Source organism: Xenopus tropicalis, chromosome 8 (genome assembly GCF_000004195.4).
Source record: "Xenopus tropicalis strain Nigerian chromosome 8, UCB_Xtro_10.0, whole genome shotgun sequence".
NCBI classification, from domain to species: domain Eukaryota; kingdom Metazoa; phylum Chordata; class Amphibia; order Anura; family Pipidae; genus Xenopus; species Xenopus tropicalis.
The window spans coordinates 136,880,693-136,907,691 of NC_030684.2; the positions used below are offsets into that span (position 1 = coordinate 136,880,693).

Here is a 26,999-nt window from a genome sequence, read left to right on the forward strand (position 1 = left end):
AGTGGCTAAAGCACGTGGCACCTTGTATTATGTATATTCCCCTGTACCTGTCATCCTACTGCCCCTGAGCTACCAGTAATACAGGGCTAGGATCTGAGAGATGGTTACCCCCAGAGATAGCAATGATATACAAATTACCCCAAACAGACCAATATTCTGCCATCAGTTCTTTGTAGCAAATCACTTATACAAATGATCATAATTCAGTGCAAGCAAATTGTGTGATTCCCTAGGACAGATGAAGGGGCACCTCTCTCATTGAACTCAAACTACAGGAATTTTAGCAATATAGAAACCATCTTAGAGGCCCCAAGTCAAGTGCTAGAAGTAAATTAATTAGATTAAATACTCAACCTTAAATGGAGAATAAAACATACTATGCAGCTGTTTCTCAAACCTCAAGGGAAGGTCAAAACCTATCAGTTTGTAATATACCCCAGTCAGCAATTTTCACATACCAGCCACCCCTCCCCTTTTGTAAAAGATCAGGTAGCTTTTCCTTACCCAGCATGGGTGCCATCTTGGCAGATCTGGTCCCAACTGGCTGTTCCAGTTCTTCTTAAACTCTGTAATAGGCATGAACAGCACAGTGGGATAGTGGTGAGGCCAATATGGCACCATGACAGGGTAAGAGAAGGATTATTATTATTATTAACATTTATTTATAAAGCGCCAACATACCCCGCAGCGCTGTACAATAAGTGGGTTCCATACATTGGGCATACAGAGTAACATATAAAGCAACCAATAACCGATACAGGAGGGGAAGAGAGCCCTGCCCAAAAGAGCTTACACTCTACATTATTATTATTATTATTATTAACATTTATTTATAAAGCGCCAACATATCCCGCAGCGCTGTACAATAAGTGGGTTACATACATTGGACATACAGAGTAACATATAAAGCAACCAATAACCGATACAGGAGGGGAAGAGAGCCCTGCCCAAAAGAGCTTACACTCTACATTATTATTATTATTATTAACATTTATTTATAAAGCGCCAACATATCCCGCAGCGCTGTACAATAAGTGGGTTCCATACATTGGACATACAGAGTAACATATAAAGCAATCAGTAACCGATACAGGAGGGGAAGGGAACCCTGCCCAAAAGAGCTTACAATCTATGCCCAGCCAGTTCCTTACAGAAGAGAATCACCAGTGTATCAGTGGAAGCTAGCCAATTTGGCTTCTTGGTGGTTGTCTTACAAATTACTGTAAATAAGGTTTGACTTCCTTTAAAATAATATTGATGTTTCTTTCTTGACCAACCAGATAAAGACAATAGTCCTGTCCTGGGAGTAAAGCTGGCCAAACATGCACCAATATAATTGCACAATACTATGTCTCAGACGACTTTCAGATCGTGCATGGGCTCCGAACTTTTGTCCCGATAATTGTTGTAACACGGTGATTGGTCCTTTAGTCGATTGGACAGGTTAGAAAATTTTAGTCGGATGATAAAATCTGTGCATGTTTTGTGTATGGGATGATATCCTTGGGGGACATACAGTGCTGGGGCATCACTTTCATACGATTGGTGTCTGCCAATTATTTGTCATTTTTAGGACTTTATCCTATAAGATGACTAAAATCTGAATGTGTATGGCCAGCTTAATAAATACACTTGACTGGGCAAGTGTAATGCTTCTTACCTCTTCTGCCCTGTATTGTATCTTTGAGTCTCGCTACTTGCAGTGGGGCTGTGTGGGCGATGAGATGGGTGCGGCCATAGTGGGCGTAGAGATGGGTGTGGGCAATTTGGGTGTAGATACAAGTGTGGCCGCAGCAGGCGCAGAGATCAGTGCGGGAGTAGACACAGGTGTGGCCAGAGCGGGCGTAGAGACAGATGAGGCTGTAGATACACGTGAGGCTGGAGCAGGAGAAGAAATGGGTGCAGCCAGAGCAGGAGTAGAGATGGGTGTGGGCGAAGTGATAGTTGCGGCCGGAGCAGGCAAAGAGATGGGGACAGAGACAGGTGTGGGCCTAGACACAGATGTTGCCTGAGATGCATCCAGTCCAGGCGTAGAGACAGATGCGGCCGGAGTGGGTGTAGAGACAGATGCGACTGGAGCAGGTGTAGAAACACGTAAGGCTGGAGCAGAATTAGATACAGGTGAGGCCGGAGCAGGCAAACAGATAGGTGCGGTCATAGTGGGTGTAGAGAGGGGTGTGGGCGTAGACACAGGTGTGGCTGAAGTGGGCGTAGAGACAAGTGCGGCAGAGCAGGAGAAGAGATGGGTGCGACCATAGTAGGCATAGAGACTACACGTAGACACAGGTGTGGCTGAAGCGGGCATAAATACAGATGAGGCCAGTCCGGGATGAGAGACAGATGCGGGCGGAGTGGGCTTAGATACAGGTGCAGCTGGAGCAGCCGAAGAGATGTGGGTGCGGGTGTAGAGATGCATGTGGGCGAAGTGGGTGTAGACACAGGTGAGGCTGGAGCAGGCATAGAGACAGGTGCGGCCAGAGCAGGCGAATAGATAGGTGCGGCCATAACGGGCGTAGAGACGGGTGTGGGCATAGACACAGGTGTGGCTGGAGTGGGCGTAGAGCCAAGTGCGGTGGAGCAGGCGAAGAGATGGGTGCCTCCATAGCAGGCGTAGAGACAGATGCAGCCATAGCGGGGAGTTGAGACAGATGAAGCCAAAGTGGGCGTATACACAGGTGAGGCTGGAGCAGGCGAAGAGATGGGTGCGGCCATAGTGGCTGTAGAGACGGGTGTGGGCATAGACACAGGTGTGGCCGGATCGGGCGTAGAGATGGGTGTGCCCATAGCGGGTGTAGAGATGGGTAGAGACAGATGCGGCCATTCCACATGAAGAGACTGATGCGGCCATTCCAGGTGAAGAGACAGATGCCGGCCATTCCAGGTGAAGAGACAGATGCGGCCATTCCAGGTGAAGAGACAGATGCAGCCATGCCAGGTGAAGAGACAGATGCAGCCATGCCAGGTGAAGAGACAGATGCAGCCATGCCAGGTGAAGAGACAGATGCAGCCATGCCAGGTGAAGAGACAGATGCGGCCATGCCAGGTGAAGAGACAGATGCGGCCATGCCAGGTGAAGAGACAGATGCGGCCATTCCAGGTGAAGAGACAGATGCGGCCATTCCAGGTGAAGAGACAGATGCGGCCATTTCAGGTGAAGAGACAGGTGCGGCCATGCCAGGTGAAGAGACAGATGCGGCCATGCAAGGTGAAGAGACAGATGCGGCCATTCCAGGTGAAGAGACAGATGCGGCCATTCCAGGTAAAGAGACAGATGCGGCCATTCCAGGTGAAGAGACAGATGAAGCCATGCCAGGTGAAGAGACAGATGCAGCCATGCCAGGTGAAGAGACAGATGCAGCCATGCCAGGTGAAGAGACAGATGCGGCCATTCCAGGTGAAGAGACAGATGCGGCCATTCAAGGTGAAGAGACAGATGCGGCCATTTCAGGTGAAGAGACAGATGCGGCCATGCCAGGTGAAGAGACAGATGCGGCCATGCCAGGTGAAGAGACAGATGCGGCCATGCAAGGTGAAGAGACAGATGCGGCCATTCCAGGTGAAGAGACAGATGCGGCCATGCCAGGTGAAGAGACAGATGCGGCCATGCCAGGTGAAGAGACAGATGCGGCCATGCAAGGTGAAGAGACAGATGCGGCCATGCAAGGTGAAGAGACAGATGCGGCCATTCCAGGACCCTATGAAAAGATAATAACCTGACTGACCATCTATTCATTTAACAACCGTACGGCTTGGGGAATGGAACTGTTGTACCACCGACAATTTGCAATTGGTCTTCATATTTTATCATTTGTAGTTTTTTTAGTTAATTCATTTTTAGTTCTGCAGTTCTGCAGTTTGGACTTTCAGCGTCTATTTGGTTGTTAGAGTCAAAGTTACCTTAGCAACCAGGGAATGGTTTGGATGAGAGACTGGTATATGACTAGGAGAGGGGCTGAATAGAAAGATAAGTAATATAAAGTAACAATAACAATAAAGCTGGAGCCTCACAGAGCAATAAGTTTTGGCTGCCGGGGTCAGTGACCCCCATTTGAAAGCTGCAAAGAGTTTGAAGAAGGAAGAAAATAATTTAAAAACTAGGTGAAATAGGTAATAAAGACCAATTGAAAAGTTGCTCAGAATTATTAATTCTATAACATGCTAAAAGCTAATTTTAACTGTCCATTGTGGAGAAAATCCAAATGATCATTATTACATTTTAAAAATAGAATATTATTATATTATTATTATTATTATATTGGCACAATCTAAATGGCCAATTGCGCAGTCTTTGATTTGGGGTAAATGGATGGGAATCGAAGCCCAGCATTGGGCTTATTTATCAGTTTTTAAGTTTGTGAATTCGAGTTTGTGCTCACTTATATTTTGAGTTGCGTTCCGGCGGTTCCATGCCTCGCGTCGGATAATTATTATGAGATTTGGCATTCATACTCACATTCTATCCGCACATAAGAACATATTCAGAGTTGCCATAGCAACCCATCAACAAATGAGCCTCCATAAAATTTGTTCTAAACCTGCAAAGGCAGTTCCTTTGGGATCCCCATTGTGCACTTGTTTGTAGCATCATGGTTCCCTATGGTTCATTTTACAGCTTTTTTACCACCTCAATTTTACTTTTCCTGATTTTTAGTTTTCCCTCCATTTCCCCTTCCATTTTTTGTGGTCCCACCCATATACTATATATAATACATTATATAATACATATATATATATATATATATATATATATGTTACTTTGTATGTCCAATGTATGAAACCCACTTATTGTACAGCGCTGCGGGATATGTTGGCGCTTTATAAATATATGATATTAATAATAATATATATATGTATATATAATGTCGCAGAAATTGCATCCAAGATATAGAAAGCACTCACAGCATCAGTGTCCAATCGATCAACTATTTATTGAGACATACTATCATGGTATATATTTATTCAGGGGCGGGCCAAGCCGACCGGGCGCCCTAGGCAACCCGGTCGGCCAACTCCGCCCACCTCCCCACCCCCCCGAACGGCGCATTGGCCAAAGCACAGGAGGCGGTGCAGGGGGGGCAGGGCGATTAGATCGGTCATTGCCTCCGCCGCTAATGACAAGCGGCGGAGGCAATGACAAAGTAGCACTAGGGGTAGGCAGGAGAGGCTCCTGCCTGGCGCCCCTCAATCGTTGCGCCCTAGGCAGCTGCCTCTTCTGCCTACCACTAGTTCCGGCCCTGTATTTATTGATAGTATGTCTCAATTAATGGTTGATTCGATTGGACACTGATGCTGTGAGTGCCTTCTATATCTTGGATATATATATATATAAACCATAAAGATAGATTCCGCACTCACAGGACTTCGCTGTGTCCACAGTTCCACGTCACAATAAATTACCACTTTTATTTAAGTCCTGTGAGTGCGGAATCTGCTATATTGCACCCAGGCACATTAGCTCCAGAATTATACATGAGTGCCTGTATTATATATATACTGTATATAATACATTTCTCCGAATTTACATTTGCCCCGGATTTTACACATTTTTTCTGGTCCATTAAAAAAAAGTAAAATCGGGGTTCTACTATATATCGCCCAATTCTGCATCCTTAAGTCCTTTTTACTCTTCCCAAATAGAGTTTATTACAGCGGCACACAGTTGGATATATGACATATACACAAGCCCAATTCATGAAAGGATTTTATCTGGCATTTTGTTGCTAGAGGAAATTATGAGATGGTTAAGGGGGTGCTGCTATTGGTCTATTAACAACAGAACTGGTATATGACGTATATGGCATAGGTTATCAATCCCAATATAAAGGGGTATAAATGGAGGAGAGATTGCAAGCTCAGTGGCCAAGAGGATCTGCTATTTGAGGGGTCACTGCACAATGGCAAATGCAGGAATTGAGGGCTGTGTGTGGGACAGATGGGGTGACGTTATATAACTCATTGGATTGGGAAAGTATGAGTAGGGGTGGGTGCTCCAGAGGAGATGTTGCACAGAGGAGATGTTGCACAGAAGACATGTTGCACAGAGGAGATGTTGCACAGAAGAGATGTTGCACAGAAGACATGTTGCACAGAGGAGATGTTGCACAGAGGAGATGTTGCACAGAGGAGATGTTGCACAGAGGAGATGTTGCACAGAGGAGATGTTGCACAGACGACATGTTGCACAGACGACATGTTGCACAGACGACATGTTGCACAGACGACATGTTGCACAGACGACATGTTGCACAGACGACATGTTGCACAGACGACATGTTGCACAGACGACATGTTGCACAGACGACATGTTGCACAGAGGAGATGTTGCACAGAGGAGATGTTGCACAGAGGAGATGTTGCACAGACGAGATGTTGCACAGAGGAGATGATCCCGGGAGTTGAACAAATGCTGCTTAATGGGAAAGCCAAATCTGTATCCCTGGGGCACAGTCATCTGTCCTATTCATTTAATATACACCATCTGCTGGTGAGGGCGGAAACTGGAGATTGAGCCTTGTGTTGTTGCACAATACTTACATTTGGATGGACCCAGCATTTTACTGGTTTCCTCTGTAGATATGACAATATCCCTGGGTACTTTACTAGGGAACTGCTTTTTTACTCAGAGGACCGGGTAAATATGGAAAAATAGGATGAATATCTAAAGCTAACCAGGTGTAGTAACTACAGCTTTACTCAGTACAGGTATGGGATCCCTTATCCGGAAACCCGTTATCCAGAAAGCTCAGAATTACGGAAGGCCCATAGACTCCATTTTAATCAAATAATTCAGAATTTTTAAACTGATTTCCTTTTTCTCTGTAATAATAAAACAGTACCTGTACTTGATCCCAACTAAGATATAATTACCCCTTATTGGGGGCAGAACAGCCTTATTGGGTTTATTTCATGGTTAAATGATTCCCTTTTCTCTGTAATAATAAAACAGTACCTGTACTTGATCCCAACTAAGATATAATTACCCCTTATTGGGGGCAGAACAGCCCTATTGGGTTTATTTAATGGTTAAATGATTCCCTTTTCTCTGTAATAACAAAACAGTACCTGTACTTGATCCCAACTAAGATATAATTACCCCTTATTGGGGCAGAACAGCCCTATTGGGTTTATTTCATGGTTAAATGATTCCCTTTTCTCTGTAATAATAAAACAGTACCTGTACTTGATCCCAACTAAGATATAATGACCCCTAATTGGGGGCAGAACAGCCTTATTGGGTTTATTTCATGGTTAAATGATTCCCTTTTCTCTGTAATAATAAAACAGTACCTGTACTTGATCCCAACTAAGATATAATGACCCCTTATTGGGGGCAGAACAGTCCTATTGGGTTTATTTAATGGTTAAATGATTCCCTGCTGGGGCAATTAACCGCCCACCCCCTAGAAAAGTCATAGCACCCCATTCCCGAATAAGCCACACAGTTTGACACCTCATTCATGGGTCTACAACAAACGGTGCGGGACTCAGTCAAAGTTGGTCTCAATGTTAAGTCTATGGGCAAATAATTGCCCCCTGCTGGGGCAATTAACCGCCCACCCCTCAGAAAAGTCATAGCATCCCATTCCCGAATAAGCCGCACGGTTTGACACCTTATTCATGGGTCTATGACAAACTAGTTATTTGCCAAAATCCCCATAATAAGTCAATGGGGCAAATTTGGGGACCTCTCTTGCCCCGGGGGTAAAACTTATACCCTTGTGAGGGGTATCTTCTGACACAGGTTGCAAACCTCTTCAAATGTGGTAAATTTCACGTTTCTAAAAAATTCCCTCTCTGCGCTACAATCCGTCAAATTTGGCCTCAATGTTAAGTCAATGGGATTTTTGGGCCGGTTAATTGCCCCCTGCAGGGGCAATTAACCGACCACCCCTTAGAAAAGTCATAGCACCCCCCTGAATAGGCCACACGATTTGACACCTCACTCATGGGTCTACGACAAACGGTGCGGGACTAGTTACGTACCGAACTTTTGTATGGAAGAGGAAGAAGAAGAAGAAAAAGAAAAATAAGTCTGTGAGATAACAGTAGTGATGCTTTGCATCGCAAGCACCACTAACTAGAGAGGTACATTTCCTGAAGAAAATGTGAGTAATGCTTGCCGTGGCAAAACTTGTGCCCCAATATTACAATGTTTCCTTCAGTTCTCTGTGACAATTGCCCCTGCTGGGGCAATTAACCGCCCACCCCTCAGAAAAGTCATAGCACCCCATTCCCGAATAAGCCGCACGGTTTGACACCTCATTCATGGGTCTATGACAAACGGTGGTTAATTGCCCCCTGCTGGGGCAATTAACCGCCCACCCCTCAGAAAAGTCATAGCACCCGATTCTCGAATAAGCCGCACGGTTTGACACCTCATTCATGGGTCTACGACAAATGGTGGTTAATTGCCCCCTGCTGGGGCAATTAACCGCCCACCCCTCAGAAAGGTCATAGCACCCCATTCCCGAATAAGCCGCATGGTTTGACACCTCATTCATGGGTCTATGACAAACGGTGGTTAATTGCCCCCTGCTGGGGCAATTAACCGCCCACCCCTCAGAAAAGTCATAGCACCCCATTCCAGAATAAGCCGCATGGTTTGACACCTCATTTGTGGGTCTACGACAAACGGTGGTTAATTGCCCCTTGCTGGGGCAATTAACCGCTCACCCCTCAGAAAAGTCATAGCACCCCATTCCCGAATAAGCCGCACAGTTTGACACCTCACTCACGGGTCTACGACAAACGGTGGTTAATTGCCCCCTGCTGGGGCAATTAACCGCCCACCCCTCAGAAAAGTCATAGCACCCGATTCCCGAATAAACCGCACGGTTTGACACCTCATTCATGGGTCTACGACAAACGGTGGTTAATTGCCCCCTGCTGGGGCAATTAACCGCCCACCCCTCAGAAAAGTCATAGCACCCGATTCTCGAATAAGCCGCACGGTTTGACACCTCATTCATGGGTCTACGACAAACGGTGGTTAGTTGCCCCCTGCTGGGGCAATTAACCGCCCACCCCTCAGAAAGGTCATAGCACCCCATTCCCGAATAAGCCGCACGGTTTGACACCTCATTCATGGGTCTATGACAAACGGTGGTTAATTTTCCCCTGCTGGGGCAATTAACTGCCCACCCCTCAGAAAAGTCATAGCACCCCATTCCCGAATAAGCCGCACGGTTTGACACCTCATTCATGGGTCTACGACAAACGGTGGTTAATTGCCCCCTGCTGGGGCAATTAACCGCCCACCCCTCAGAAAAGTCATAGCACCCCATTCCCGAATAAGCAGCACGGTTTGACACCTCATTCATGGGTCTACGACAAATGGTGGTTAATTGCCCCCTGCTGGGGCAATTAACTGCCCACCCCTCAGAAAAGTCACAGCACCCCATTCCCAAATGGGTCTACGACAAATGGTGCGGGACTCAAAGTTGCTCAAAGTCAAAGTTGGTCTCAATGTTAAGTCTATGGGCGGATAATTGCCCCCTGCTGGCAAAGGAAAGGCAGAGTGGGGTGCCAGAGCTGGCAGGATAGATACACAGAGGGATAAAAGATCATATCAGGGGATTTGGGTTGCTATGGGAACGCTATGAATGCATGTCAGTAGGTGGGATGTAGATATAATGTTTGTATTGAATAAAGAGAGCTGGTTTGTAAGGAATGAAGGAGCCAGTGTCCCAGCCCTGCCAATCCCCAGCTCCCAACTGCCATTTGTGCCCCTGCCAGTATGAGGGAGAAGCCCTGTGCCAAACTGACATTTCAAATGCAGCCTGATGGGCAGCTGTCTGTGTCAAGGTGGGGGGTCTGCACTTGTTTCCCACTTTCTCTCTCTTTGTGACATCACAGACAGTCTGAACTTGTTTCCCACTTTCTCTCTCGCTCTGTGACATCACAGACAGTCTGCACTTGTTTCCCAGTTTCTCTCTCGCTCTGTGACATCACAGACAGTCTGCACTTGTTTCCCACTTTCTCTCTCTTTGTGACATCACAGACAGTCTGAACTTGTTTCCCACTTTCTCTCTCGCTCTGTGACATCACAGACAGTCTGCACTTGTTTCCCACTTTCTCTCTCGCTCTGTGACATCACAGACAGTCTGCACTTGTTTCCCACTTTCTCTCTTTGTGACATCACAGACAGTCTGCACTTGTTTCCCACTTTCTCTCTCACTATGAGACATCACAGACAGAGTTGGTAAGAGAGCTGGCAGGGCACACTCAGCTGCAGGAAACTTTCTGTAGTCATCAAGATGTACGGGGGGCGCGATTCCTGAATGAATGGCGACGGGGAGATGGGGGTCTGTACCTGAATGATGTGCTGTGTAAGCGCCTATGTGAGTATTTGCCTTGTAATCTTCATGCAGCTGCAGAGCATTTCGATGGGCAGTTACACACAGGTAAGATGTGTATGCTCAGTGCTACCTCCCTTCTATTGTACAGTGATGTGTAATATTATAATAATAATAATAATAATAATAATAGGTGTTATTATGCTACACTGCTGTATTAACAAGAACATGTTTTACTGCTGCTATTCAGAAGGATATTAGAACTGGTTGTGGGGTCTTGTACTGTTATATGATCTGCTCAGTGCCTGATAATATCCTTATGAATGATAGCTGGGGATGTTATCCACTATATATGCTTATTTCCTAATGCTTCCAAACCCTTTACAATCACCTGTTTCCCAAATATAAAACCAACTACTGCTCCTTTGGTGGCGCCTTCCCCACTGATGCCTAGAAGGTTCCACTCCCCACATCTGTGCGCTGCCATTTCTCATGTATTACCTACAGCTCATGTATTATTCTTTAGCATTTATGTTTGCCCTTCACTCTTCTTGGCTGTTTAAAAACAAAGTCTGCAGACTTCTTAGCACAGAGTTGATTAAGGGGCAAGTCATTTTATTTTGACTTAGGAAAGAGATTCCCCCTCTCTGGGGCAAGTTGCAGATAGCTTTAGAGTTGCCCAAGCTTAAGCAGCACACATTAGATGTTCTATAGCCCACACCCGTACCCCTACTACAGGCTCCAGTATCCCCACTCAGCTGCCAGGACTGAAGCAAAACCACAGAGGAATTTTCCCATACCATGGTCCAACCTGTAAAACACGAATATGCCTAAGCTGAGGCAGCACACTTAAACCAATATATACATCCATCTAAACCCCCTAGCATTAACCCCCCCCAAACCAAGGGAACTCTTCAAGCATTTAACCAATGTATTCCTAACCTGCACACCTACCACAAGAACCAGCATCCTCAGCTTTCTGCCAATGTTGAAGCAGATCTGCAGCCTGGACTTCTCCCAAACCAACCTGTAAAATAAAGAAGCCTAGGCTGAAGCACATCCCTATGCATCTCAAAAGAAATCAAACCCCCTAACTAAGGCTCCTACCGGGAGTACCAGAAACCCCCACTCACCTGAAAGGGCTCTCCCCCCAAAAAGCTATCACTCTATACCATGTGCATCCCCACTCACCCACTAATGATCTGATTTCTTCTCTGACACACTTATCCCCAACAGACTTGTATAAGAGACCTGTAGACACAAAAAAAAAATCTAGCCCTTCCCTCAAAATCTTAACTGCAAGCATGAGCACCACACTCACGTGTTATAGCTAAAGCACTTACACCTCTGCAATTCGCTGTACAACCTGTTATAGACAAACCTAGGCTAAAGTAGCCCATTCATGTATAGCAAAGGCTGAACTTTCCCAACCTGTAAAAGAAAGATACATAGGTAAGAGATCGTACCTTTGTACACCTAAACCACTGGATTACCCATATGACCAGCTACCAAAAGCTTCAGCATCCCCACTCACCTAAAATGGCTAAAAAGCCACCATGGCCAGACTAAAAAAAGGCCTCACTTACTCAAAATAAAGGTGCTAATAAAAACAACATCACGTGAACCCCACAAGCAAGTACTATTGCTCCACTCTCCTACCAAAAGTGAAGAACCACAGTGGCCACGGGACAATTACTAAACCAAGGCCCAATATATAAAACAGACATCCAGCATCAACAATGCCCTGTGCCACACAAGTATCTGCACCCCTACTCACCTCTAAGGCGTAAGTGCCTCTGTGAGCAGATAGTCACAACCTGTAAATATAAATTCTGCTGCTGTGAGCATTGCTACTCATGGCGTCTTCTGCAGAAGGACTTTCCCCAAACCAAGGCTCAATCTATAAAACAAAGACACAGGTTAAAGTAAGGAAAGGTCAGAATCTCACTCACCTACCAACTCAAATGCTGTCACTGCCAGACTTTTCCCAAACCAGGCCCGGTCAGTTAAACAGAACATACCTAGGTTGAAGCACAAATCTATCCCTCCTTCCTCCCCCAACCATAACCACTAGCATCCCCACCCACCATGCCAATCTCCCATGTGACCATACAATTCCCAGATGGGATCAAACCTGGGACTAGAAATAATAAAATATATAATCAACCACATATAGCCAACTCTTTCCTAAATCCTGTGAAAGGATAAGTACTCACCTTCCAAAGCCACCTACTGCTGACTTTTCTCATTTGTGGGCCCATTCTGTTAAAAACGAGACTCCAGCTCCCCTACTCAGTAATCAGTTACTTATTTGCCAAAGCTGTAGAGCCTCCTTGGCTGGACTATCAGTACCAGGACCTGACCTGGAAAATAAAGGGAAACTTAGACTAAAGCAATGCATTTTCATTCACATTAAAACCAATATATCAATTGACTTCCAATCCCCCCCCCCCCCCCCGCTATAACCACAAGAATCACTCTCATCTGCAACAGCTCTGGCACCTCAACAGCGTGACTTTCCCTAACCAATTGAAAGCCCAACTTGCTCCAGTTTCTCCAGGACCCAACCTATTGTAAGGTTGAAGTAGCACCTGAGAAGGATAAAGTGCCTCCAAAGCCAGACTTCTCCTGGTAAAACCTGTAAAACAAAGCATGGATGGATTTTTATGACACTGTGGTGGAAACTATAAAAACAAATAGGCATGCAAGCTGAAGGGTATATTCCTCCCCTGCACACCTACCACAAGCACCTGCAACCCCAGTCATTTACCAAGCATAATACACCTCCATAGCCCGGACTTCTCCCAAACCAACCTGTAAAATAAAGAAGCCTAGGCTGAAGCACATCCCTATGCATCTTGACTAAGGCACCTACCAGGAGTACCAGAAACCCCCACTCACCTGAAAGGGCTGCACTGCCACTTCAGCCATAGGTAGTACTAACATAATTGATCTTGTAACCTTCACCTCTACCACAAGAACTAGCAATTACCAACAGCAAATAGCTCCTTGGTAAGACAAGTTCCAAATTACGGTTCAACCTGTAAAACAAAAACAATTAAGCAGTGAATTCTCCCCCCAAAAGCTATCATTCTATACCATGTGCATCCCCACTCACCCACTAATGATCTGATTTCTTCTCTGACACACTTATCCCCAACAGACTTGTATAAGAGACCTGTAGACCTACTCACCAGCCTCAGCTGAGGTGTCTCCATGGCATTTTCCAAAACAAAGTCAAACCTATAAAACCCTTCTGTGTCTGTGACGGGTGCAATTGGTAAAAGACCTGAAGCTCCACAGTACAAGTTTTCATTCACACAATAAATAGTTGGGGTGCAGGGAGTTGAAGAAGCAAAACATGTTTATTTGTCACAGCTGTTTAGGTCTCTCACCAACACTTATAGTGTTATTCATTACACATTCTCTAGTCCCTTTCAGAGAGGGTTTTTCTCACACATCCACATTCACCTAGAAAGGTCAGTTGACCTTATCAGGGCCTAGCCTAAAAAAAGAGACTCAATCTTAACACCAAAACCAATATCTCCACATCCTACCTCCAGCACCGGCATGCCTACTTACCCATGAAGAATAAAATGCTTCTGGGAATAAATATCTACCAAAGCAAAGCCCATCCTACAACACCGAGATTGGTAATTCCCACTCACCGGCCAAGGCTGAAGTGCCTCCACAGAGGGTTTTCAAAAGCAGCTCCCCATCTGATTAAAAGAGATGCCTAGGTGAAGTAGCACACACCTTATGCACATTGAAACCAATCTATCCCTTCACCTTCACTAAAAGGATAAGTACTCACCTTCCAAAGCCACCTACTGCTGACTTTTCTCACCAGGGATGCTCAGGCAGAAGAATGCTCAAATAAATCCTAACCAATTACCCCACCACTAGCACCATCTTGTCTACTTACCTGCCAAGACTGAAGTACCTCCATGGCTAGGCTTTATTCAGACCAGGGTCCAACCTAATAAACAAAGATATATCTTTGTTAAAGCATTTCATTGTCACACTCATTAGAAACAATTCATCTCTTGTCTCACACCCCTATCTCAATAACCAGAACCTGCTCTCATGCATGTCTAAATCAGGCTATGTAGTCACCCCAACCTCTACCACAAACACAGGAACCCCACTTACCTTCCAGTGAGAACCAGCTCATGTATTGCAGTTAATTGTTCTATTATAGTACAGTCATTTATAATACAGAATTCAAACAGTTATTACAGTAAGAGTATAATACTGGTCTATACATTAAAGTTTCTTCCCATATATGACACTTTCCAGGGCCCAAACTGTAAAACAAACAGATGCCCAAGAAGAAATGGTACAATCTCCTAGGTCCCCCCTGGGTCAGCACTTTTTTGTTTCTATAACACTTTTGGTACTTTAGTGTGCCCATTTACTAGTGGCTAAAATGGGAGTTTCCAGTGAGTGACAGGCAGTATGCACAATTTACCTAATTAACTTAAACTTATAGCCTAGAATTACTTTGAGTTACTCATTAATGGGAAACACCATCAATTCCCAGTATAGAGTAGGGGTGAGTGGGTTACCTGTTGGTGCAAGATAAATGTACTCTTCCATATAATTGCCTTCACTTCTAAGATAATCCATATAACTAATATAGCTAGTGCCAGCATTGGTATACAAGGTTACATAGTTACATAGTAAGTTGGGTTGAAAAAAGACATACGTCCATCACGTTCAACCATAATGCCTATATATAACCTGCCTAACTACTAGTTGATCCAGAGGAAGGCAAAAAACCCCATCTGAAGCCTCTCTAATTTGCCGCAGAGAGGAAAGATTGGCTTTTATAATGAAGTAACAGGCAAAGTGGCACATATGAAATTTAGAAACAACTTGTTACTCCACCAACTCCACCATGTTGCTATGTGCATAGGACTTTATGAAACACTACCCTCCAACAGAGCACTGCTTTCCAGTGGCATATTCCAGTAGTACACCTTGTAAAAATATAATAAGGTATAGGATCCATTATTCATAAACCCACTATCCAGAAAGCTCTGAATTACAGAAAAGCCACCCCCCATACACCCTATTTTTTCTGTAATGATAAACCAATACCTTGTACTTGATTCCAACTAAGATATAATTACTCCTTATTGGAGGCAGAACAATCCTGTTTAGTTGACGTTTAAATTATTGTTTGTAGACTTAAGATATGGAGATCCAAATTAAATAACAGGTCCCTTACTGGTTTATTGTTATAGAACACAGTATGTGAAGTCAGTAAGCTTCTAAAAGAATTATAAAATATCCCTAATAGCTATGGTTCTACTATAGTCAGTATATCTATCATCCATTGTCCCACATTGAAGTGGCAATATGTTCCATTAAAGCCTCTCAATGGAATCTCTACCTCTTAGTAGAGCTGAAAGTCTCTGAAAATCCCTGTAAACTTATTTTATCAGTCTCCCATATCATAAAATATCTTCCAAATTGTAAAGAGCAGCTTAGTCTACATTCAGCACTACCATTTTGTGATATATATTTAGCCTCTGTATTTAACATAAAGCTGTTGATACTCAGGATCCCCTGTACATGGATGTAATACTCTGACCTGAAAGTAGTTTGTATATGTACCATAGCTTGTCAGATCCACCAAGCCATGTGCAATTCAGCAAACTCAATCATATAAGGGGGCCGAAATCTAAAACACAGGCTAAGTCGCCAGCCAGATTTTTGATTAAGATACTGTACGGTCAGGCGCAGTCACCAGGGGCCACATAAAGCAACCACGGACCTTGTGTTTGACACATGTGCCATAAGGCCTCCTCCAAACATCAAGTCCCTTTATCAGACGTACATCATTATTACATGTGTTTGAACATCTAGGAAATACAACTCACAACTCAATCAGACTTAATTATTAATGCATTCTGCAAATAACCCTGGGAATCAGGGCTGTGCATCTGCCCCACTTTCTTTCTTGACTTATTTTAATATATATAATGACTAGCTGGTCTGTAATCTCAGAGGTGTCACTTGACTCCATTATGGATCTATCTACAGCCCCAGGCAGAGGAAGGTGGCTGATGCCCTCCTGGTGCCTTCAGAGTCACTTGGTGCAAAGCTTTCAGAATTGTAGCTTACTGTGCTATACAGTACTAGGTATTATTATGCAAAGGGAATTTATTTTATTAGGAAAACAGTGTCCCTGAGGCAGCAATACGCTAGTTGGACTGGCGGCAAAAAATAGTCCCCAAGGCAGCAACGTGCTAGTTGGACTGCCGGGAAAAAATAGTCCCCGAGGCAGCAACGTGCTAGTTGGACTGCCGGGAAAAAATAGTCCCGAGGCAGCAACGTGCTAGTTGGACTGCCGGGAAAAAATAGTCCCCGAGGCAGCAACGTGCTAGTTGGCCTGCCGGGAAAAAATAGTCCCCGGGGCAGCAACGTGCTAGTTGGCCTGCCGGGAAAGAATAGTCCCGAGGCAGCAACGTGCTAGTTGGCCTGCCGGGAAAAAATAGTCCCCGAGGCAGCAACGTTCTAGTTGGCCTGCCGGGAAAAAATAGTCCCCGAGGCAGCAACGTGCTAGTTGGCCTGCCGGGAAAAAATAGTCCCCGAGGCAGCAACGTGCTAGTTGGCCTGCCGGGAAAAAATAGTCCCAGAGGCAGGTGGGGTGCAATTGGTAGAAGACGTGAAGCTCCACAGTACAAGTTTTCGTTCACACAATAAATAGTTGGGGTGCAGGGAGTTGAAGAAGCAAAACATGTTTATTTGTCACAGCTGTTTAGGTCTCTCACCAACAGAGAGGGTTTTTCTCACACATCCACATTCACCTACAAAGGTCAGTTTACCTTATCAGGGCCTAGCCTAAAAAAGACAGAGACTCAGTCTTAACACCAAAACCAATATCTCCACATCCTACCTCCAGCACCGGCATGCCTACTTACCCATGAAGAATAAAATGCTTCGGGGACTAAATATCTCCCAAAGCAAAGCCCATCCTACAACAACGAGATTGGTAATTCCCACTCACCGGCCAAGGCTGAAGTGCCTCCACAGAGGGTTTTCAAAAGCAGCTCCCCATCCTAAAAATTAAAAGAGATGCCCAGGTGAAGTAGCACACACACCTTATGCACATTGAAACCAATCTATCCCTTCACCAGGGATGCTCAGGCAGAAGAATGCTCACACAAATCCCAACCAATTACCCCACCACTGGCACCAGCTTTTCTACTTACCTGCCAAGACTGAAGTACCTCCATGGCTAGACTTTATTCAGACCAGGGTCCAACCTAATAAACAAAGATATATCTTTCTTTAGGCATTTCATTGTCACACTCATTAGAAACAATTCATCTCTTGTCTCGCACCCCTATCTCAAGAACCAGGACCTTCACTCACTCAGCAAGAAAACTCTCCTCTGCTGGGAACTCCAAAGCCAGGGTCCAATCTACAAAACACCCTGAGGGTATATATTCTCACACATGTTAAAAAAATGATCATTCCACCCAAAACCTTTACCACAAACTCACGTACTAAGGCTGAAGCACCGCTGCTGTTGGACTTTTCCCACACCAGGGCACAACCTATTACCAAAAACATAGTTTGGGCAGCACATTCACACATATTAAAATCACTCTAACCCTTATATAAGTATAATTTAGCAGGTGAACTAAGTTATCCAAACTTTGAAAAATGATACCAAGCCTGCATCCTATCAAGGGTTTAGAATATACTAAACTAGACTCCCCTGTAAGCTGAAGAACACTTAGAAATTTGTGGGTGAATTAAACATTCCATTCCCTAATCTGTGCTAAGAAGACCCAAATCCTTACATCCTACTAAATTCTACCATTTCTCTTTGGCTCTCCCTAAATCATAAACTAAAGCTTGCTACATACCCTTCGCCACTATTACCACTTCATATTAACATAGAATACTTACCTGGTATGGAGGATGCAGCTTATTCTTACGCCTTTAGGATGTAAAACCCACAACTTTTTGTTCCTACAACTCTAAATGAGATCCCAATTATATTCCAACATAAAGATAAGTGGAAAAATAGAAATTGTACAAAGTACATCACTTGGATGCTCATGTAATCAGGCAGCAGAATGCTCACACAAATCCCAACCAATTACCCCACCATTAGCACCAGCTTGTCTACTTACCTGCCAAGGCTGAAGTACCTCCTCCGCTTGACTTTATTCAGACCAGGGTCCAACCTAATAAACAAAGATATATCTTTGTTAAGGCATTTCATTGTCACACTCATTAGAAACAATTAATCTCTTGTCTCGCACCCCTATCTCAAGAACCAGAACCTCCTCTCATGCATGTCTAAATCAGGCTATGTAGTCACCCCAACCTCTACCACAAACACAGGGACCCCACTTACCTTCCAGTGAGAACCAACTCATGTATTGCAGTTAATTGTTCTATTATAGTACAGTCATTTATAATACATAATTCAAACAGTTATTACAGTAAGAGTATAATACTGGTCTATACATTAAAGTTTCTTCCCATATATGACACTTCCCAGGGCCCAAACTGTAAAACAAACAGATGCCCAAGAAGAAATGGTACAATCTCCTAGGTCCCCCCTGGGTCAGCACTTTTTTGTTTCTATAACACTTTTGGTACTTTAGTGTGCTCATTTACTAGTGGCTAAAATGGGAGTTTCCAGTGAGTGACAGGCAGTATGCACAATTTACCTAATTAACTTAAACTTAAAGCCTAGAATTACTTTGAGTTACTCATTAATGGGAAACACCATCAATTCCCAGTATAGAGTAGGGGTGAGTGGGTTACCTGTTGGTGCAAGGTAAATGCACTCTTCCACATAATTGCCTTCACTTCTAAGATAATCCATATAACTATTATAGCTAGTGCCAGCATTGGTATACAAGGTTACATAGTTACATAGTAAGTTGGGTTGAAAAAAGACATACGTCCATCACGTTCAACCATAATGCCTATATATAACCTGCCTAACTACTAGTTGATCCAGAGGAAGGCAAAAAACCCCATCTGAAGCCTCTCTAATTTGCCGCAGAGAGGAAAGATTGGCTTTTATAATGAAGTAACAGGCAAAGTGGCACATATGAAATTTAGAAACAACTTGTTACTCCACCAACTCCACCATGTTGCTATGTGCATAGGACTTTATGAAACACTACCCTCCAACAGAGCACTGCTTTTCAGTGGCATATTCCAGTAGTACACCTTGTAAAAATATAATAAGGTATAGGATCCATTATTCATAAACCCACTATCCAGAAAGCTCTGAATTACAGAAAAGCCACCCCCCCATACACCCTATTTTTTCTGTAATGATAAACCAATACCTTGTACTTGATTCCAACTAAGATATAATTACCCCTTATTGGGGCAGAACAGCCCTATTGGGTTTATTTAATGGTTAAATGATTCCCTTTTCTCTGTAATAATAAAACAGTACCTGTACTTGATCCCAACTAAGATATAATTACCCCTTATTGGGGCAGAACAGCCCTATTGGGTTTATTTAATGGTTAAATGATTCCCTTTTCTCTGTAATAATAAAACAGTACCTGTACTTGATTCCAACTAAGATATAATTACTCCTTATTGGAGGCAGAACAATCCTGTTTAGTTGACATTTAAATTATTGTTTGTAGACTTAAGATATGGAGAGGGCTGATGCCCTCCTGGTGCCTTCAGAGTCACTTGGTGCAAAGCTTTCAGAATTGTAGCTTACTGTGCTATACAGTACTAGGTATTATTATGCAAAGGGAATTTATTTTATTAGGAAAACAGTGTCCCTGAGGCAGCAATACGCTAGTTGGACTGGCGGCAAAAAATAGTCCCCAAGGCAGCAACGTGCTAGTTGGACTGCCGGGAAAAAATAGTCCCCGAGGCAGCAACGCACTAGTTGGCCTGCCGGGAAAAAATAGTCCCCGAGGCAGCAACGCACTAGTTGGCCTGCCGGGAAAAAATAGTCCCCGAGGCAGCAACGCGCTAGTTGGCCTGCCGGGAAAAAATAGTCCCCGAGGCAGCAACGTGCTAGTTGGCCTGCCGGGAAAAAATAGTCCGGGGCAGCAACGCGATAGTTGGACTGCCGGGAAAAAATAGTCCCCGGGGCAGCAACGTGCTAGTTGGCCTGCCGGGAAAAAATAGTCCCCGAGGCAGCAACGTGCTAGTTGGCCTGCCGGGAAAAAATAGTCCCCGAGGCAGCAACGCACTAGTTGGCCTGCCGGGAAAAAATAGTCCCCGAGGCAGCAACGCGCTAGTTGGCCTGCCGGGAAAAAATAGTCCCCGAGGCAGCAACGTGCTAGTTGGCCTGCCGGGAAAAAATAGTCCGGGGCAGCAACGCGATAGTTGGACTGCCGGGAAAAAATAGTCCCCGGGGCAGCAACGTGCTAGTTGGCCTGCCGGGAAAAAATAGTCCCCGAGGTGGGGAGGTTTTGTTATTGAGTGGTGCTATTCCATGTTTTTGGTGGATCTACAAATAAAGGTACATCGGCAAAATTCCTTTTTAAGGTTAAATGTTATATCCAAGTGCAGAGTACAGCTGTGGGAAATAATATTGCTACAATGTGCACACCCACAGAAGGAAAATCAGATTCCTATACAAAATATTTCACATCCACCCACTGGCAATAATCAGTGGTATAAAAACAGTGCCCCCCCCCTACAGAGTAGGTAAGACAGCAACTGGGGAAGCAGGATTTCTAAAAACCATAGAAAAACAGACCCCACAGTCCAGACCCCCTGTCCCCTGCACCTCTCCTGCAACTGCTTCCTCTATACTTACACCACTGGCAATCATTCTATGCACCACACCAGTAGTTATAGTTGACCCCAGAGTAGCCAATTAGAGGACATCACTAAGTAACAAACCCGTAGTGTGTACAAAGGGCAAAGTCAATTAAAAGTAGTGTTTATAGGGTTACCCACACCCGTTGGCAAAAGACAAATGCACACTGAATCCAGTGAGTGCAGCCCTAGCCATCTTAGTGCATGGTAGGCTCTGCTAGGGGTCACTTAAATGACTTGGCATAGATGAGATTAAGACAGTAAAGACAATTAAGCATCAACTTGGCACCAAATAGTGCCCCTTTTCTATACATTTAAAACAGCTTTAAACCCCAAAGAATGCAAAGTGTAGCCCTGATATCCCCAGTATCCCTGTATAACCAACCCTCTCCATCACTGTGCAAGTGTTTGTTCCAACTCAATACAGTAAATGAATTTGGCATTCTTGTAAAGTCCTTAAACGGACGGTCTATTTAATATGAAACAGTCTTGCTCAGCATCAGTGGGGAGACAGTCCAGAGACACCCCCACAATCCTGGGGGGCACTTTACAGTAGGAGAAATAATGCCTGCATATTATCTCAGAACTGTGGAGGAAGGTATCAATGTTTTCCCTGCAGTCATCAAATGAGGGGAAGGCAGAGTTAGTTGGACCATAGGGTGGGTTTTTCTGAAGCAGGGGTACCCTTGGGGTAGTTTTGTATCAGTGAGCGAGAGAGGGTGCTCCCCACGTGCCCTTCTTAAATTGTCAGTTCCAGTAACCCAGGGCTATGTAAAGTTATAGGTTTTATTGAATGAGCAATTGTAATTGAAGAAAATAACTAAAGAAACGAATTTGTCCCATTACAAGACATAATAGGAGCTTATTTCCCAGGGCTCAGTGGCACAGAGTGACAGGGTCACAGTCCAGCAACTCACACAGTATGTAATAGCGCCACTTTTTAACATCCAGTCCAGGCATTCATAGCAAGTGTGAGGGGAAATTAAACCAACGTTGCTTAAAGATTCCTTAGGATTCATTTAAAGAGAAATTCACTTCCACAATGAATGTATTGCCTTCAGGCCAATCCAGCAAAAGCAACTCCCAGCAGCTTGGTGTTCCCCTGATAAGAATGAGTAGGAATGCTGTATCTGCAGCAATAATATTCATGGGATATACAGTAAGGCGAATGTCTCTCTGCATGGGACGCCCAACATTAACCTGCCTCAGCCAATGGATAATAACTTAGTCCCCCAGGCAATACAGAGTATCCAGTAGTGCAGGGCAGTAGCTTATTTAGTCACTGACAAAGCTCCGTGCAGGTTATTAACTCCCAAACCTACAGCTGATGTGACCACAGAACAGTACATAGAGCAGTACATATGAAAAGACGTGAACTGTATAAAGCTATAAAGTCAGGTACTGAGCCAATGATGAGAGTCTCTCACAGCATCCAAAACCCTGTGTTGTAGGATAAGGAGAGACAAATCTGAGGTTCTAATGTGTATCCTGACTGACAGGCCACAGTTCCATCACATTAACGGCACTGAGAGCAAATTCTCTCTCCATTTACATGGTAAATTTGCCAAGACTTTCTTTATCCTGGGTGGTAAATCTTACAGTTTCCCCACTTTTTTCTACAGTGGCACTGACACCAGTACTAACCCCAGGGTTAAAGGTACAGGCTTAATCCAACCAGTTATACACCCTGCTGTTACACTTTGGTGCAAAGTAGCCTCCTGTTCCCATGATTCTGGCTAGGGCTGTAATCAAAAGGCCAGGCCTTAATTATACTTTCCTTTTTGTACTGGGTTTTCAGCCCCATAACCTCCAAAATAAGGGAAAGCCTAAAACCAGTATTACTTTATGCATTTGGGTTTCACCGCCCCCACCTCATGAAAGATACATAGTACTGCAGGGGGTTCAGTTGGAGCCATAGCAGTGGGATATTTCTTAGCATTCTCATGTATGCGCATTAACCCATGCATTGCCCTTTTTGATTACTGTGATCCAAATGGTTGGCATGTACTAGACTGGCCACACTACCAGAGTCTAGCAAAGCATTAACACTGCAACCTTATATATTTATTTATACATTTAGTTTTAGAAACAGTCTCTGCAGAACACAAAGGCCAAGCAAATAATGAATGTGCCTGGCTGCAGCACATTCCACTGGTTCAGTTGAAGGGGTACAAGTTGCCGCTATATGTGTGAGTTCACGACACCACCAACCCTGTAACTGATCCTAGTCCCAGGATGGAGGCCTTGGTTTGTTTACGTGCCCCTTTATTAACAGGAACAGTCTTTCCTGGCTGTACCAGACATCTTACTATTCCTGTAGAGGTGCATCCTGAAGTAAATCCTCTGTACCTTGGTTCCACTAAGCTGACCAACTGTTCTTTATCTTTGGGGTATCCTTGCCCAACCCAGTGCTGGATCTTAGGAAGAGACCTGATGTAGTTGGCTAGTGCCACTCTCTCAATGATCTGGCCAGGAGCTGATTTCTCAGACTGTAGCCATGTCATTTTTCCATCATTTACAGCATGAATTAGATCATACATCTTTGATGTCGCTGGAAAGTCAGTATTAAAAGCCCAAATTATGCCCACCATGGGTCTGTGTAGTCATATTAACTCCGGCCATGATAGGGGATTGCTTTTAGTCTGACACAGTCCTTGGCATCCTGTTCAGTAAGACAATAGTAGGCCTTTTGGGGCTCAGCAGTTAGTGGTGTAATCACCTTTGCAGACTACCCTATTGGTTACATTTCTACCTCAGTGTTATCTGAGGGGGCCATCTTGTGTAGCGCTTTGTGAGCAGTTATCGGTGCCAGGACTAGGGCTGAACCACCCTGTAGTTTTTAGCCACGGTCTGATGGCATTGACCCAAAGCAGTGTTACTGTCGGCACTTTTAGTTCAGTCATTAGGAGTCTATTGGTTTCCTACTAGCTTTGCTGTTGCATAGCCATGGCTTCCTCCTGCTCTCTGGCGATTGCCATTAGTTTGCTACACAGGTAACTCTTATACAGGTGTCTGTTTCTCTAGGAACACTGTCTCTTTAAGAATGTGCCCACCTCCCCACACCATATGTGGAAACTCACTCTAATGGCAGCGTTTCTCCAAAAAAATACGTTTCAGCAACACATAACATATCAAAATGGAAGTTCATTCCTCAGAATCCCTAATAGATTCACTGGGCATCTGCATTATTATAAAACCTGCTCCTTGTCAGCCCCTCACACACTAATGGGGGGAAATGACTTCATAAACCCACAGCTACTCAGCTCAGTGTCGTCTCCTCAGGAGAGTCAAAACTCACTGCACCAGCAAATCCCCTACTTCCTGCTTCCTGGGAAGAGAGCTCCCCAGCCCCTCCCCTTTTCCCTCATCAGCCATTACACATAGTAACATAGTAAGTTGGGTTGAAAAAAGACACACGTCCATCACGTTCAACCATAATGCCTATATCTAACACAGCTCTTGTTATTCTCCTCATCTGCTGCTTCTCACAGAGAGGGGTTTTCCAGTCACAAACTCTATTACTACTGACAATAGGGCACTGTAAGTGCAATATAATCTTATTAGTCACGTTGTTGTACGGAGACCAATGATATATAAATGCCCCATTGGAGTACAACACCATACACCATACATTTATTACACCGGTAGGCAGTGTAGGTCTCACGTATAATGAGGGGCCTTGACGTGGCACGTGAGCTTACATATTTTGGCCAAAGTATGGTACCAGAAGCCCATCTTTTAAAAAAATATATTTATACAGATACGGTGCTTAGAAGCTGAATGTTCCCTTGGAAGAGGCCATTCCTAACAGATAACTCATAAACAGAGGCTTCAATAGGCTGAAACTTCGCACCGATAATTATTTTTTTCCTCTTGATGTCAGACCGAGTGCTGCCAATTGTGCCACTCTGCCTTTAGCGTAGAGGAATTGCTCGTAGGAGCACCTCCGTTACCTGGGCTTTCCACACTAGAGCTTGTTGCTGGGGGGATAATGATTTTAACTGCCCCAGAGATTTCATACAGCAATATGTGTAGGACTCACATGTAATAAGAGGCCTCGATAAGGCCCACAAGCTTATATACTTTGGCCAAAGTATGGTACTAACACCTCATTTTTTGTAACAAGAATTTATATATTTTTACCAAGACGGACACTGTGCATTGGCAACCATTTTCTTTCACTTTATATTTAGGCTGTAACCAGAGATATCCACTTGAATGAGTGGCCTCACAGGGGGGGTCAGCATCCTGCTAAGAAGGTAGGCGAGGCCTATTGGGATTCTCCCAGTGACATCACTGCGCATACGCTCAAGGCCCATCTTGTGGCACTGAATGGTCACTGCGCATGAGTGAGGGGGAGTACAGGGGAGGGGGTTCTAAACCAGGGAAATCCGGGAGAGCTGACAGGTATGTGAAAGCCAGTGGCTCCTCTCCTATAATTCTTCTTTGTGCCAGTATGGGCTTCCCCAGCCATCTGGTGGCAAACAGCAGCGATCAAAATGTTCCCTTCCACTTATCTTTCCTTGTAATCTTATTCAATGTAAAGAGCTTTAGCTGCTGGGGTGATTTACAGACCTTCACTAAAATGCACTCGCTGGAATATGTTCTGTATGTGCTTCAGACATGGCTGTTCCCATTAAATATCATTAATGTTGATGCCAGGTGAAAAGGGACATTTTGCCTGATGCTGCTGTTCACCTAATAAAAGACTGGGGCACTATGTGTCTATGGTTCACTTGACTTCACTTCATTACTGGCTATTTATATTTGGGGCAGAGGTTTTCTAGACACTTGGATCAAAACATACTACCACAAATGTTTCACCGAAATGGCACGTGGCAATCACCAATGCACACCCTGGCTCCTAATTCAGGATAGTAGCACTGGTGCTCAGCAATAAAGGGAGACAGCACCCCCATGGAATCATTGCAGTAAAGAGAAATGCAGAACACAGGATAACTGCAAAATGGGGACAAGCTGCTGTTTATTAAAGCTATACATACAAGCCTTATGGGGGGTGTGCCCCCCAAACATTATGGCTTTTATTTTGCAGTGTGCCCTGTGTTCCAGCATTTCTCTTCATTGCAGTGATTCAACAATATACTGTGTGCTTAACCCAATGGGTACAAACTGCACCTTGATCATCAGCCAAAAAAATGAATGGTAACATGTATCGTATCACCATAGCAATTTTTGGTAATTGCCTTTAGAAAAATACATAGAAGAGCCCGATTACTCCAGAAAAATTGTTACATAGAAACTTGAAACCAAGACACTAAAGAGACTAAAGCTGTGGCAATATCAGCGTATGCCATAAACTTTATTAAGAATTAACAATAACAGACTAAGTACACCCCAGCTGTGGCCCCAACTCCTATTGGCCATTGATGCCCATCACACAGGCAGGCCCGGATTTGTGGAGAGGCCACAGAGGCCCGGGCCTAGGGCGGCAGAAGCTTAGGGGCGGCATGCCACCCCACCACAAGTTTGGCTCCCATACGGAGCAGTTGGGACCTCTCCCCACTGCTCCGTATGGGAGTTTAAAGGAGCACACGGGGGGGGGGGAACAACAGGGGTGGCCTTGGGGCGCCCAGAAGAGAAATCCGGCCCTGCACTTACCCTAGTGACCAGGCAATGGTTTCAGTGGCAGATTGGAATAGAGATTCTAGTGGACTGAAATGTTCTTTACTGTGAATGTTTATATATAACAACTATGCTGTTGTTACTAAATGGGCTTCTAACATCCGTTTATACCCGTACCATGTAAGGAACCACAACAATGAGGAAAAGACGCTGAAATATTTTTAAAAAAAAACTATTACAGAAAACATGGAATAAAAACCTGAGAATAGTCTGGGGGTTCCCTCTGGTTCATGTTCTTGATCTAGAAAACAAGAGTTAGGTTAGGTATCGTGAATG

General features: G+C 44.4%; 1 long non-coding RNA gene across 1 annotated transcript in view; it reads right to left on the reverse strand.

Moving 5' to 3' along the window:
• Positions 1-3,656: 3,656 nt before the first annotated feature.
• The window catches only part of LOC105946214, a 41,237-nt gene continuing 17,894 nt past the window's right edge, over positions 3,657-26,999 (reverse strand). The window contains exons 8-19 of the long non-coding RNA XR_004219851.1: positions 18,452-18,505; positions 18,225-18,295; positions 17,682-17,866; positions 17,519-17,572; positions 17,314-17,365; positions 14,221-14,274; positions 13,197-14,014; positions 12,887-13,109; positions 12,512-12,658; positions 11,639-12,195; positions 11,250-11,546; positions 3,657-3,695 (exon numbers count right to left, since the gene is read on the reverse strand). This is a non-coding gene — a long non-coding RNA (uncharacterized LOC105946214). The remainder of the gene's footprint in view (positions 3,696-11,249; positions 11,547-11,638; positions 12,196-12,511; positions 12,659-12,886; positions 13,110-13,196; positions 14,015-14,220; positions 14,275-17,313; positions 17,366-17,518; positions 17,573-17,681; positions 17,867-18,224; positions 18,296-18,451; positions 18,506-26,999) is intronic.